Here is a 16,370-nt window from a genome sequence, read left to right as displayed (position 1 = left end):
CCAAATGCTTTTAAATCTCTTGCTCAGCTCTTTGACCTCTTTGGCCATTCTTTTCAGACCTAAATTCTGGGCAGCTTGGCAGGGGTGATGAGGGTCTGTCTGTAAGATTTCCTATGGGAGAGGATTATTTCTGCAGCAATTTAGTTCGCCAGTGACAGTAAAAAAGAGACCAAGAACCTAATTAATAAGGATTTGATGTGATTGTAGACCAAATCTGACCAAAGCTGTAAGGAACACTTTTCTTCTTCTGACTTTTCATAGCCCTTTATTTTGAACATCTTATGGAAAATTCACTTGTAATTTTTGTTATGCTTGCTTGTGCAATAGCAGTTGTCTCCTGGTAGACTTTGAATGCCATAAAGGTAGGGTTCATGTTGCCTTCTACCTTGTATTTTTTACAGCATCTTAGTTTGACAACACGGTGAGCCTAGTAAATACCCACTGATGAATAAATGAAAACTTTCTCTGTGTATTACTATTCCTGATACACCAAAGGAATTTAAAAGTAGGTGTAAACCTTAACCCCCTATACCAGAGAGGTAATATCATGACAGAAGATCAACTAATCAGGGAAAGCAATAATTAAATTTGTGGACTTTGATGTTGTACTCAAAGGCTAATTTTTCATCTGCCTAAATTTAAGATCCTCCACAAAAGAAAATCATTATTCCATGTTTCTTGAGGTGTAAAGGAAAAGACACAAAACACTTTCATTTCCTGAAGGATCTAATAGAAGCAGGAGCACATAAAATGCTTCCTCCACAGCCACCCTTTGGACCTCTGGACCGTGGCAATCCTCACCTTTGTTCTCTTAGCCTTGTCGCCTTTTCATTTCCTTCAACTATATACATCTTCAAGCCTTTTGTCTGCTGACCGGAGAATGAGCATTATCTTAATGAGTAAATGGCCACTTGAGGAAATGAAAGTTTACAATCAATCTTTTTACAAATCTGTCTAATGGTTATTTGCAAAAGTGTTGAGGATACTGAAATACTTCTGGTTTTTTAAGAACTGAGCACGAAGAGAAAAATATACCCAAGGATCTAAACTAGTGTTGCTCTGACCAAAGTGAGTTAATTACATAATTCTGTAGTGCTCCACTCAAAGTTTGTTGTTCAATTGTTATTAGTTTCACTTGTTGTTGATATTACTTAACCCAGTGAATCTCAAACTGATATCAGAATCTGTGTGATATCAGAATCATACAGACAGCTGGGCCAACTCCAAGAGTTTCTGATTCAGTCTGGGCTGGGGCTCAAAAATGTAAATTTTTAATAAATTCCCAGGTGATATTGATATTGGTCCATGGACCACACTTTGAGATCCTTGGACTTGAACTGTCTTTATGCATTTATTGCTTCCCTATCCACACACTCCTCACTCCAGCCTCTCCTTAGAATATCTGGTTGGCACTTCAATAAATAGAATTAAATTATGCTGTTTGAGCTAATCCAATACCACATAAAGTTACTGTATCTAAGATAGTTTCACCTCAAGGATAGGAACAGAGAAAGTGTCAGGATCTCTGAAGGGAGTATATCTAGGCCACTAATGTCCACAAGAAGGTCTTCAGAAATTTTCTAAGTAAGGGCTAGGGACATAATGTGAAAAAAAAAACAGGAAAAAAAAGAAAAAGTTGCCAGATTAAGGCTTTTGCTCATAGGAAAGAGAAATATTCAAAAGGATGGAGTGTCCATGGTGGTACAGAAAGTGTGGACCCCCACGCACAGTCCTCAGACCTACATCTCCACCTCTGCTCCTCTGAAGCTTCCAAATTAGATACTTACATGGTGCCCCTTAACCTCCACGTTCTCCAGGCTACTTTGTTGTATTTCCGCTTTCTCTCACAGTACACACAGGTCTTTAGCAATTTTCTATTGAATGAACAAATGAATGAATATATTGTAGAAATAAAGAAAGGTTATAAACCTAGAAGAGGAGGGTTTAGAGTGGAGCAGGTGATGTATTGGCTAAGGCCAGTCTTCACCTTTGTAGAGTTAGGAGGTGCCTACAGGCAGATCTGCTGTGTATAACTGTACAACGTGTGCACTATTCATGTAGGGTACATGAGGCACCCTTCACATAGGTTGCAATGTGGATGGCGACCTCAAACACTGTGGGGAGCATCACCTGCCTAATGGGATGCAGAGGTTCTGTGGAGCAGCAAAGAGAGGAAATAAAAGATGCTGAGAGCTGGGTCTGGGCTACAGAGGAACTCTACAGGGTGGGCATTAGGAATTAAGACCTTGGGATAACACAAATTCTAAGGGATTCTTACCTGTGTACTATGTAGATTTAACCTCTCTCAACCATAGCTTACTGACCTACTAAGAGGGTTAAATAAGATCTTCCTCAACCTGCAAAATGTCTGGAAATAAATACTTTTATCACCTGTTGGACTGGACCTCTTCTCTCCATGATCTTAACCTGTTTCCGATTTCAGGCAACTGTGAAAACATGAACTCTGGTTGATTTCTGGTCCTGGAACTGGGCCCTGCCTGAACTAATTCAGCCTCTCCCAAACTCTCTCCTGCCTGTGACACATGTGGCAATTTAGGTCTCTTGTGTCACAAAGAAACATAGAAGGCCAGTACTGTGCTAGTAGATATTTAACAACAGGCTCTGTCAGAGGGGAGAAAAAAGGAGCGATAATTTATAGTTTGCCAATTTCTGTGGTATAAATACTCTCGCTGTGCTAATTACAAGTAACCAACAGGAAATCACTGAACACACAGTTAAAAACAAAAACAAAAACACAACCTTATTAACAGCTTTGATAAGCCTGTTGGAAGAGGCCCAAGCATAGCACCACAATTAGGGGCATCCACCCCTACTACCACTTATTCCTTTCTCCTATCTCTGCTCCTCTGTCCTTTCTTCCTTTCTATGATAGTCTCCACAAATTTTCTTTCCATTTGCCTGACAATTCTTGGCACTTACCAAAGTCACTCAAGAATTCCATCACCTTTGCTTAGCCCTGCTTGCTGTCCCAGGGCTTAAACTTCTGACCCCCTTGTATACTTAATACACACATCCAAGAGAGTACCCACATATCACCAAGTGAGCTAGGAGTTTACTCTGGGGCCTCACATGAAATTGGCTAGAAGTTAAAAGCAAAGAAGCTCGGGCCATTAAATATGTACCTAGGATGTGCCAGTAATTGCCATTTTAGTGTCTTCTATTTTCGCAAAGGGATTACACATTTTCCACGGGCGGCTAAATTATGAGAAAGCAGTAATGGTAGACAAAAGAGACTATGATGGCTTTAGTTCTGCCAACCCCAGGCTGTGCTCAGATTTTCAATTTAAAGTTTTGTATGAAGATTCAATCCCTTTGAATTGTGCATGAAGTAGAAGTACCTCTTGTGGATATGATTATCTCTAGAACAACCATTGGGCCATATCACATCGGGAAAGGTTTTTCCTTCCACCAGATCTACCCTCCCGTCAACACTCTTCCAAAAGCCTTTGTACTCGGGTTGTTACCCAAAATCTTTTCCCACCTCTACCCAGCTCCAGCCTCTGCTGTTAAAAAGAAACAAAGTGTAACACACGTGTATCAAGTATAAGTGAGTCTTTGAGGAAGTGTGGGAGGCAGAGGCCTCTGAGAGTCACGCCACATAAAGGGCATTGGGGGATAGGTTCCAATTCAAAGCCTCCTTTCAACTGCTTGAGAATTAATAATCAGGGACATTCAAGAGAGAACAGAGTGCTCCATAGCTGCAGACCAGTAATAATGCTCTTTCAGGAAGATAGTTGAGATGCATTCATAAGTTTTCCTGCCTAGTTTCAGAGACAGGGGAACATGCTTAATATGGAGCTCACCTTACTCTTAGATATGAATTGTATAATTCAACTCTCTGGAGTCTAATGCAGAGCAATTGCTTCATATTAGCGCAGCTTCATTATATGCTCTACACTTTAAATGTTCACCTCTCTATTTGGGTGCTCTCGTCTCATTATAAGAACACTTTGAAATGGAGGCATCACTGTAAAAACAACCTTGGACTTAAACTTTTGGATGGATAGTAAATCAAGGGGTGGAGCCATCTCTTTAAAAGCCACCGAAACCTGAGGGAGGCCACATAAATTGTTTCAAAACAATTTTGCTTTGCGTAATATATTTTCCCCATTTTCCTCCCTCTGTTTCCATTATTGAATCTTTTAAAAATTTAATTGGAATTGTCCTATAGGCGTGCTGCCTGATTAAAAAAATGATAATAAGATAATCACTTTGCAGGTGCTGCCTGCTTTAAAAATATATGCAATAATCTCCAATCTTACAGAACAATTAGGAAGTAATTATTTCCTTTAGAAAAGGAACTATTGTGTTACAAAAGGCTTCATGCATTTTTAAAAAATACTCTATTTTGATAGTGCAGTTCAAATGTTATTGATTTATAACAATGGGAGAGAAGAAAAGAATCAAGGGGAGGAAAACTGAAAAACACATGAAAGATAAAACAAAGAATTTTGGGTTGGGGATAATAAATACCAGCAACAGTTCACTGAAATCACCATAATGTCATTACTGCCAAAAGTTCATCCATTGCTCACCGATATCTCTTGCCAGAATCACTCCTGCTTCCACTGGTTCCTTAGCCAACACTGACTATATCAACAAGGTCAGCCAGCCTGCCAGTAAGGACTAGAGAATGTTTTCTAGCCTTAGACCAATGTGCACATGCCTCAGCTAAGACCTGGGCCTCCTGGCTGGGGTCTAGAGATTCTGTCTAGGCTCGATTTCTCTAACTGCAGGCATAGGCCAAGACTCAACCTCTAAAGGATAAATAGCCCAGTTGTGGCCTCTGTGCTTGTGGTCCTAGTCTCCTGTTGCTTTTCCCCATGTCCTGTGGCACACTGGAACTTTTCAAGAAAGAGGGAATAAACTAAGGTGGAAACAGACAGGGAGGGGTAACAATACTACCTTCATTCATGGGTCCCCCTTGCTGAATGTGTCACCTACCTGTTCTCTTGTATTACTTACTCTACATCCCCATTTGCAAGAATTTCCTTGATTGTTGGCCATTTACCATGTAATTTGAACTCTTCTCTCAGCAATTGGGCTTTTGTGTCAGCTCATACACCTACCAAATATTTTCATTCTTTCTATGAATCCATTTCCTCCTATCTCCTATCCATGCCTCCTGTCCTGCCAGCTTTATGACTGTGGGAGCACCAAACCCGCTCATTGATGACCAACAACTGATCAGGAGGAGCATGATCACAACAATCCATTCAAGGCAATCCTGCACACTCCAAATTTGCTCTCCACTTGTTCCTATTTGCTTCTAGTTTCCCACTTCTCACTGTTGGTGTCATCTTTTACTTACAGCTCTCCCTATGGTAAACATATTTACAGCATGCTCTCAGCTCATCATGATTTCCCCTTCTCCAGGAACTTCCTACCCCTTCACAGGGTCAGGAAATTAATCTTCGGCAGTCATGTTTGAGCCGAACAGAAGTGGACATGTGATTAAAACCAGGCCAATCATATTCTTTCCTGGAAAACTTCTATCAGAACTAATAATGGTTTGCTTTTTTGGACTTATGACATGTAAGCTTAGGAGGTGAGGACAGTATGACAACACACTTTTATGACATAGACTGAATAGCATAAAAAGAATATCTGTAGGAAGAAGGAGACAACAAATGTCTAGAAGATATCCAAGGTAAGAAAGAATACTATAGGTGGGGTGCCTGGGTGGCTCAGTCGGTTGAGCGTCTGACTTCAGTTTAGGTCATAATCTCACAGCTGGCGAGTTCAAGCCCCAAGTCAGGCTCTGTGCTGACAGCTCAGAGCCTGGAACCTGCTTCTGATTCTGTGTCTCCCTCTCTCTCTGCCCCTCCCGTGCTCATGCTCTGTCTCTCTCTATCTCAAAAGGAAAGATAAACATTTAAAAAAAATTAAAAGAAAAAGAAAAGGAAAAAAGAAAGAATACTATAGGCTCTCCAAAGTCCTCCATTACTAGAACTGGGGACCAGCTGATTTTCAGATGTAGGGTGAGACTCTCCTGTATCTTCATATATTCTCCAGTTTTTAAATTAAACTTTCCAGAGTTGTTTTCTGTTACTTGGTCACAAAGAATCCTGACTAATTTACTGCCCTAAACTTTCTGGGTCACCTTTCCAGTTACATTATTAGCTTCATCTACAAGATTCCAGATTTGAGCCACTAATTACCCTCTTTAAGGCCTACCTTGGTAATATGCCACTTTGGAAAGACATTGAGCTTAGCTTCTGCCCGTTTCCCTGCCAGACTGATCCCTCACAAACTTATCCAATCTTGGGGGGAAAAGGAGTAACATTTTTGTAAGTTTACAGAGCACATTTCATCTATTATTATGAATGGCCCAGAGTAACAGAGCAACCATAAGACTCTGGGTCCCCTAGAAGATGTCCTGGGTTGGGATTGCAGCAACCATTCCCAATATCGTATTACTTTTGGATTTAAGTGACTCTGCCATTGCCTCCAGTTTGGCCCTGAACACCCACCTCCTGCCTCCCTCCCTATTTTATAGGGTAGGACATGAGCCTTCATAGCTTCTACAAGTACTAAACATAGAAATCTGCCTGACAGGCCTTTTCATTCTTGCTTTCATCATTCAATCATCTTTTCAAAACCCATGGAGCTTACACCCAGAGAAGCAATAGGTAATGACCTTTGAGCAGACAAATTTCAGCATGTAACATAATTCTAAACATCAAGATATTAGCCATAACAATTTAATCAATTAGTATTAAGCCATAACAATTTTAATGGATAATTAAGCATTGGGACTTCTGTCTGAAGGATTCAAAGAGTACATGAGACCTCAGCATACCAAAGAAGTGGGAATTCCCCCCCCCCCACTTTATAGAAAAAGAGACCCAGGGACAGAGTGAAGACTTTGCAGTTTTACTCCCAGCTCTCCTTTGACAACTACTATCTCTCTGATTTTTCTCTAGTTCTTGGAAAAACTATGCTGCCCTGATAATTCAGAGCATGCAGTAAGCCTTGCATTGTTAACATTTCTCAGAATTGGTTTCCTGTGCCTTTAGTGTTAATCTTGGGAGGGAAAGTGATGCATAAAAAGAGCCTCCAACTTGGAAAGCTGTCTTATGCACAGGATGCACAGAGAGTCACCAGGGTGTGATAGAAAGAGCACCGACTAATGAGGCAAGAGAACTAGCTACTATCCCCATTCTACCATTGGCCCTGTGACTTCTGTACACCATTTAAACTGCCCAAGTGTCTGTTTCCTCATCTATACACTGGGTTCATAATAAACACCTACTCTGGGGGCTTTCCACAAGGATCAAATGAGAAAATGAGTAGGAAATGGTTTGCCTGACATGGAATCAAAGTGAGAGAAACTACCACTGCATAAGCCTTCCTTAATTTCTTCCCTTAGAACTTATTGTTTGATCCCATTAGAAATTTGCTCGTTCAGCTTACCTTTGTCATTTGGTTAAACCACTAACCAAAATGTCACTGTTATCTCCTCAACAGGTTGCCCAAAGTATGAGTAGAAAAACCAGACCTATCAACTAAAAGCCATAATGTCTGCAAAGGAATGATGAAATGCTAGGACATGAGGTAAGGCTAACACCATCCTAAAAATGGATCAGAGATGAGATAATAAATGCAAAAGAGCTCTGAAAGCATAAAGCACTAAACTACTATGTGTTGTTACTATTAATGAGGACGGGTTGGGTTTGGGTGACAGTATTTTGTGGCTGGGCCCAATGTCATGGAGTCAGACCTCAGACATTGCATAGATGGTTGCTGTTCTGACTATGGAATAAAGGCCCTCTAATCCTCGTCCCTGCGTGGACCCCAAACATTACTCAGGCTGCTTTGTCATTCTTGTTTGAAGGCTTTTGTTGACTTCTGAATGAGGCTTATATGAAGTTTTCTTTCACATCTACCCCAAGACACCGGAAAACAACTTATCCACACCCTTGACGTGTGTCATTTCATCTGTGAGGTTTCTTTAAAATCCTTCCGTTTCACCGGACTTAAACACATGAGGACTTTTAAGTCAGAAGCCAACTCTGTATTTAGAAGAAATAAAAGTAGAAGATACATAAGGTGGTCATAATAGCTACTGGACATGACATCAGGCAAGGGGTGCTGGTTTCTTCTGTACTTCTTGCATGAGATGATTTTAAAGTATACCACAATGACCCTCTCAGGAAAAAGGCGTTGCCTCTCCAGCTTCTTTTTTTTTTTCCCCCCCCTCTGGCAGTCTTACCATACAAATGAAACCTTGAAATCCTTTCTCTAGTCTTCTCCTCCTTCTCCTTCCCACTTGCCAAACCAGTACTCCTGAACCAGCATTCTCAACCATGGACTAAAGACCCAAGACTATGCAACTTCAAAACAAACTGTTTTAGATGAATGGTGTACTGAAAACATCTGAATTAATCGCCCCATTTCTTGTCTTCCTTTATAATAAAAACACAGAAACAGCTAGAATGTTTGTATGTTTGTTAGTTAAATTTGCAAAAATGACAACCACCAGTTCCAATGGGTCTCTGTACTAAGTGTGTTCCCCAGTTCTGAATGTCAGACCTGAATAACAAAGGTCTAAATTGAAAGCATCAGGAACTTTGAAGGGACCTGAAAGATCACATCAACCAATTTTGACAGTTTATAGATGAAGAAGCTGAGATCCAGAGGAGGGAATCTGCTTGCTGTGAACACACAGCTGGGATATGGCCTAATCTTTCTGGTGTGTGACTTTTTTTATTGCAACATGCTGAAGGTTTCCCTTGACCCCCTAAAAAGCAGCTGCACCGCCAACACTAGCATATGACATCTTTGCTTTCCAGGTATTCCAAAGGCAGGGAAAAAATCATCATCGGAGTTTTAAAAATATGTTATCTTATCCATCTATTCTTATATATGTAAGTCTTTAGAAGAAGTTGCCGTGAAAATTTTAAGATGTTTTAGATAGAAGATAGCACAAGGTCACAAGAATTAAAGTATGTGTTTACTTAATTATGAAAAATATTCATCATTAATATTAGGCAAATAGCAAAATACAGTAAAGTACCAAGGATTTGGAGAGAGGATCATTACTCCCCCACTGTTAAGTCACAGCATGGTAAATAGGCTATTCGGAAACGAACACTCTCATAAATACATATATGCCATCCTGAGTACCCCTCCATTTCAATAACACTAATTGCCCTTTTTTTCCTTGCTGCTCCTAGCCATATTTCTTGGAAAACAGCAGCTGTGTTTATTCAAATAACAGCATACTGATGCCTTGATGATAGGGTAATCTACTGGAATGCCAAGTGTGACGGTCCCAGAGACAACTTCTCAGCACACCAGAAAAGTATCCTTTGCATACTACAAAGCTTTGGAAACGAATCCCTAGTTTGTTAGCACATGGGATTGGGTGTCCTTTATTTCAATTGGTTGTAACCCTGAATTTTTTCCAGCAAGTACCGTATATTCTTGTTCTTGCAGATTAGTCTTCTGATGCATCATTGTCAAAAGGTACTCTGCAACGTGAACATTTTCACTCTAATAGTTTCTAAACCAAGGGATTAAACAGTACCTTGAATTACAATGAAAACACCTGCAAGATTCAGTTCAAATTCAGAGCAATGAATTCCACTTGTTGGTATTTTCTCTGAATCAATGGGCGCTGGAGGAGATGATAATAGCTTCAGAAGCCATTTACTGGGAAAACAAAACAAACAAAAAAACCCCAAATATATCTGAGAATATAATTAATTGAAGCACAAGATTAATTTTCAAGAGTACCAGGGGTTAAGCTTCTACAAGAAGTTTGTCATCGTCTTTAATAAAGATCACTGAATATAAGATTTCTAAAGAGTATTTATAAATGAAATAAGTTCAAAATAAGTTAATCAACATTTTTAAAGTAATGATGTAATTGATCTCTTTTAGTAATAATCTTCATAATTTAGCAAGTTTTCACCTTGTTCCTGAGATGATATTTAGCAAGAACTTAATTCTTTTCTGTAGGAAGCATTGTCATACCAACTTAAAAAGACCTGCTGCATTGATGATTACATAAAAAGTAACGGTAATAACTAATATAACACAACAGAGACTCTTTTATGTGATCAAATATATTAGCTCTTTATATGAAGTGGGTCCTTCATTTTTTTTTTTCAGGTGGAAAACCCGAACCACAGAAACACTGTCACTTGTCCAAGGCCATGCAGCTAGGAAGAAATGGAATTGAGATCCATATATATATATATATATATATATATTTTTTTTTTTTTTTTACAGAGTGTGTGTCCTCCATACCTCCTTGTGGGGTCCTAGCTGGTGCATGGGCAGGACGAAGGGGCAGGAGCTGAACTTTCACATTTAGTTGCAGCACAGGGCCCCTGAGGAGGGCCACGGGAGAGCAGAGGGCAGGAACCAGGCTGGCACCGGAGGGAGTGGGGGTGTGCGTGTCTGGGGGTGGGTGGTGTGTACTCCTTGAGGGTGAAAGCACACGTGTGGATGGAAGCTTCTGTGAGAGTGTGTATTGCTTGTCTGGGTGTGAGGTGGGTCCAGGGGTGGGAGGCACAGGAGACAGTCTGAGGTCTCCTTTCCTCCCACTTCCTGTCCCTGTCCCAAAAGTTTTCAAGGCCAGGACCTTGGCAACCATGAGGCGGCGTGGCCAGAGAAAGGACAACTTGTGGGCCTTTTAGGCCTCAACTTTAGGCCTCAGGCCTTTTAGTCCATGTTCTTCATCAGGACACTGTATACCTTTTAAACTAATCATAACATGCATTAAAAAAACAAAACCAAAAACAGTTTAACAAGTGTTAAAAGCAAAATTTTACAGTTATAAATAATCTGTTTAGATTCAAGAAATTTACATAATATCTACACAAACAGGAACATATTAAAGGACACTAGAGGTTGGGGGACCCAATAAGCCAGAAAGATTTTTATGTCCAGAACTACCTAATGCAAAGTGACCCAAAATCGATTGAGGAAGCTTATCTCCAGTGAGAAATTGGACATTTTTCAAAAAAACTATTCTCTACATTTCTTGAAGAGAGAAAGGGAAAATAAGGCTTCTAAAAAAGTCCATTTGGGTTAGACTTTCAGAGGAGCTTTTCCGTCTGCCAAAATAAGTTACTAAAGAGACTTACAGAAATTGTCCTTTAGATATTATTTTTGTATTTAGTTTTGCTGATTTTGTTTTTTCATGCAGAAGAATGATATAGGACTAAAACGCCTGGTGAATCCCTTACAAAAGGCTTATTAATGGTCTCCATAGCCCATGAAAACAATTCTGTCTTTAAAATAAAATGGGATTAAGAACTCAATTCAGCAAACAATGAAGTCACACTGTTTCTTTATTCATTCTGGGTGTCCCTTGGAATATACTCAACACTACTAAACAAAATCCAAGCCTCTTTTGTGTGAACTATATCTTTACTGTAAATTTCAGATGGAACTGAAGTACAGAAAAATATGAAAACTTTCTCAATCTCAGTTCCTCTCTTCCACACACACAAATATACACAAAAGTAAGCTATATATCTATATATATATATAAATGCATATACATACATGTGTGTGCTTATATATATACATACACATATATATACATACATATACATATACATATACATATATATGCATGTGCATACGTATCTGTGTGGTTTTGGTGTATTTGTATGTGTACAAAATGCAAATGATGGTATGCATAGACGTTAAAAAATAGAAACTAAGTCTCAGAATTATAAAGGTTCCCAAGGAAGAAAACAGAACAAATGAAATTGAAGCAAAAAGTAAAGATATAACTAAACAAAATTCTAGATCTGAAAAAATGTCACACACACACACACACACACACACAGTTCACCATGTTCCAGGAAAGATACATATATAGAGAGAAACTCTTAGGAAATGTTTACCTTTCAAGAATAAAGAAATTTCTCATAAACAACTAGGAAAAAATAACATATACTATACTCAAATGAACAAAATTAAAGTTAGCTTCAGACTTCTATTTTGTAAATTAAATTGCAGAAGACAAAGAAACAAAATACATAGAATTTTGAAAGTAAATTTAATATCCAGAATAATCTACTTAAAATACATAATTAACCATATCCTCATATTAAAACTTCTCAAAAATTTCCATTACCCTTACAACAAAGCACCAAATCCCAACATTAATTCACATGGTCATCCACCATTGAGCTTCTACCCACCCCTCCATGCAACCTGTATGTCCCACTCCTCTTCGCTGTCAGTACCCTGGGCCTACTGGAAATATTGAGAACAATCATAAACAGCAAAATGTAAAGTGACATAAGTGGAGGTAAGTTTTCCATACTTAATTTGAACCAGTGAAATGATAACACCAGTGGACAATGGTAAGTTATATAATGTAATGTAATACCTGCAGCAACCACAAAAAAAAAAAGTGTACAGAAAAGATATACTAAAAATATACGTAAATAAAAATAAAATTCTAAAAAAAAATTAACCCATAGGAAGCCAAGAAAAAATCAACACAGAAAGGAAAACAAAGAGAACAGAGAAAATATAGTAAACTCAAACCCTAACATGGCAATAATTACATTAAATGTAGATGACCTAAATTAAATAAAACAGTTATTCAGTTGGCAGTGAATTTAAAAGTACAAGCCAACTCTAATTTCAAATATAATTATACAGGCAGATTGAAAGTCAAAGGATAGAAAAACATATACAATGCAAGTATTAATCAAAGGAAATCAGAAGTAGCTATATTATATCATATAAAATAGACTTCAGATCAAATAAACTTACTAGTGACAGAGAAAGACATTATGGAATGACAGAAGAGTCCATCCACCAAGAAGACACAACAATCCAAAATGTATATGCACCAAATAAGAGAACTACAAAATATGTGAAGCAAAAACTGTAGAAGTAAAAAGAGAATAGACAAATCCTTAGTTATAGTTGGAGACTCCCACTCCCATTTCTCAACAATTGATCAAACAACTGGACAGAAAATCAACAAAGATCTAAAAGAATTCAGCAACAGCATAAACCAACCAGCCTAATAACATTTATAGTATAATCCATCTAACAACAGCAGAACACATTCTTTTCAAGTTTCCAGGGAACATATAACAGGAAAGACCACATTCTGGGCTATAAAACAAACCTCAAGACATTTAAAAGAAAAAATGGAAATAGTGGAGAATAATTTCTCTGACCATAAAGAAATCAATAACAGAAAAATAAGGAAAATCTCCAAACACTTTTAAATTAAATAGCACACCTCTAAATAATTCATGGGTTAAAGAGGAAGTCTCAAGAGAAAAAAAAAAGATAATTGAACTGAACAAAAATGAAAATACTGTCAAAATTTGTACAACACAGCTAACACAGTGCTGAGAAATTGTGAGTGCTACATACACAAGTTAGAAAAGAGGAAAGATCTGAAACCAGTAATCTAAGCTACCACTTTAGAAACACAGAAAACAAAAAGCAAAATAAATTAAAATAAACATAAAGGAAGAAATAATAAAGATAAGAACAGAAATCTATGAAATTGAAAATGAAAAATAATAAAGAAAATCAATGAAACAAAAAGAACTAAAGTTTTGAAAATATCAACAGAATTGACAAGCCTTTAAAAAATGATAAAATAAAAACAAAGAAGACACAAATTGTCAAAATATCATGAGTTAAACAGGAAATATCACTAGAGATGCTGTAGACATCAAAATAATAAGAAAATACTATGACAACACTGCACACACAAAGATTTAACAATTGGATGAAATAGACCAGTTTCTTAAAAAACACAAACTACTTACAACGCACCCAATATGAAATGAATAATTTGAATAGCCTTATTACTAGAAAGGAACCAACATAGATGAACCTTGAGGGCATTATGCTAATTGAAATAAGTCAGAAAAAGAAAGAAAAATACTGTGTGATCTCACTTATACATGGAATCTGAAAAAACGGAACTCATAGAAACAAGAGTAGACTGAAGGTTTCCAGGGGCTAGCAAGTGGGGGAAATGGGTAGATGTTGGTCAAAGGGTACAAATCTCCACTTATATGATGAATAAATTCTGGGAATCCAGTGTACAGCATGATGTCTATAGTTAATACTGTATTGTATGCATGAAAGTTGCTAAGAGAATAATGTTTCAGCACACACACAAAATGTGGTAATATGTGAGGTGATAGATGTGGTAACTAAACCCGTTACAGTAACTATTTCCCCATATACATATATATCAAATGATCACATTGTACACCTTAAACTTACACATGTTATATGTCAATTATATCTTAAAAAGCCTGGAAGAAATCAATTTATATATACTAGCCATAAACACACATGGTCACAGAAAACTAAAAATATAATACAAATTACAATAATCCAAAACAAGATACTTAGGTATAATTACAATAGAACTTGTATAGGACTACAAAATGCTGATGGGAGAAATCAAATATCTAAAGAAATAGAGAAATATACTGTGCTTATGGAGTGGAATATTTTATACAGTGAAGATATTAATGTCCCCCAAATTGATAAAAGGTATAATGCAACCCCCATCAAAATCCCAAAAAGATTATTTGTAGATGCAGACAAGACTGTTAAAAAATTCATATGGGAAAACAAAGGAACTGGAATAGCTAAAATAATTCTAAAAAGAAGATTAAAGTAAGAAATGAGTGCCCAATCTCAAGACTTTTGATACAGCCATGGGAATCAAGACTGTAGTACTGGTAGAGCATTAGACACATAAATCAGTGTAACAGAATAGAGAAACCAGAAAGAGACCAACACAAATATGACCCACTGATTTTTGACAAAGAGGCAAAAACAATACAATGGAAGAAGGAAAGACTTTTCAATAAATGTGCTGCAGTAATTAGACATCCATAGGCTAAAACAAACTAAAACAAAAAACTTCGATGTAAACCTCATACTTTACACAAAAATTAACTCAAAACAGATCACAAACTTAAATATAAATTGTAATATATAAAACTTTTGGAAAAAATTATGAGAGACAATCTTTGGGATCCAGATCTAGGCAAAAAATTCTTAGATTTGACACCAACCATGATCCATATAAAGAAAACGTCATAAATTAGATTTCATCAAAATGAAAAACTTGCTCTGAGAAAGACTTTATTAGAGGGAATGATAAAACAAGCTCCATACTGGAAGAAAATATTTGTAAACCACACATGTGACAAAGGACTAGTATCTAGAATATACAAAAACTCTCAAAATTCAATAGTAAAAAAACCAAAACAAATAATATCATGAAAAAAAACAGGCACACATGCATTCACAGATCACCAAAGAGGATACATAGATGATAAACATATGAAATATTTAATATAATTAGCCATTAGAGAAAAAAATTAAATTAAAACAAGATATTACTACATACCTATCAAAATTATTAGCACTAAACAAAATGATTAGCACTAGATACTGTCAAGAATGATGAAAAACTGGATCATTTGTACATTATTGGTGGGAATGTAAAATGGCAATACACTCGGGAAAACAATTTGGTAGTTTCTTCAAAAAATTAAATATATATCTATCCTACAACCAAGGAATTGCAATCCTGGGTATTTATCCTAGATAAATGAAAATTTATGTTTTTACAAAACCTATATATGAACGTTTACAGAGGTTATTTTTAATAGCCAAAAACTGGAAACAACCTAAGTGTCCTCTCAGTAGACATATAGTTAAGCAAACTGCAATACATCCATACCATTGACTGCTACTGACTAATGGGAAGGGGCATATGACTGATAAATGTGATAACCCATATAGATCTTCAGAGATTTACCTGAGTGAAAAGTCAATCCTAAAAATTTATATTTGTATGATTCCACTTGTGCAACATTCTTAAAACAGTGAAGTTACAGAAATGGAAAACAGATTAGTTGTTGCCCCAAGTTAAGAAGTAAGCAAGCACAGGAGGAAAGTGGGTATGGTTTTAAAAGTACAACATAAGGGATCCTGGTGTTGATGGAAATGTTTTTTATTTTGACTGTATCACAGCCAAAATACTGGCTTTTATAATGTAGTATAGTTTTACAAGATGTCAACATTAGGGAAATTGGATTACCAGCACATGGGACTCACTGCATGTGAATGTACAATTATGTCAAAATAAAAAGTTTAATTAAAAAATACATATATGTAAGACTTTCCATAATAAAACCCTGACAACAACATCTAACGACCAACATTGAATAGTAGAATTATAAACCAATCTTGTTTGTGAATATTGATACAGAAGTCTAGGCAAAAATACTATCAAATATAATTCAAAAGAATATTAAGGTAATAATTTCTCATCTTAGCATAGGATTTATTTGATGACTATAAAGAGT

This window comes from Prionailurus viverrinus, chromosome C1 (assembly GCF_022837055.1).
Source record: "Prionailurus viverrinus isolate Anna chromosome C1, UM_Priviv_1.0, whole genome shotgun sequence".
Lineage (NCBI taxonomy): Eukaryota > Metazoa > Chordata > Mammalia > Carnivora > Felidae > Prionailurus > Prionailurus viverrinus.
The sequence above is the reverse complement of the archived record's forward strand: the minus strand, read 5'-3'. Positions refer to the sequence as shown.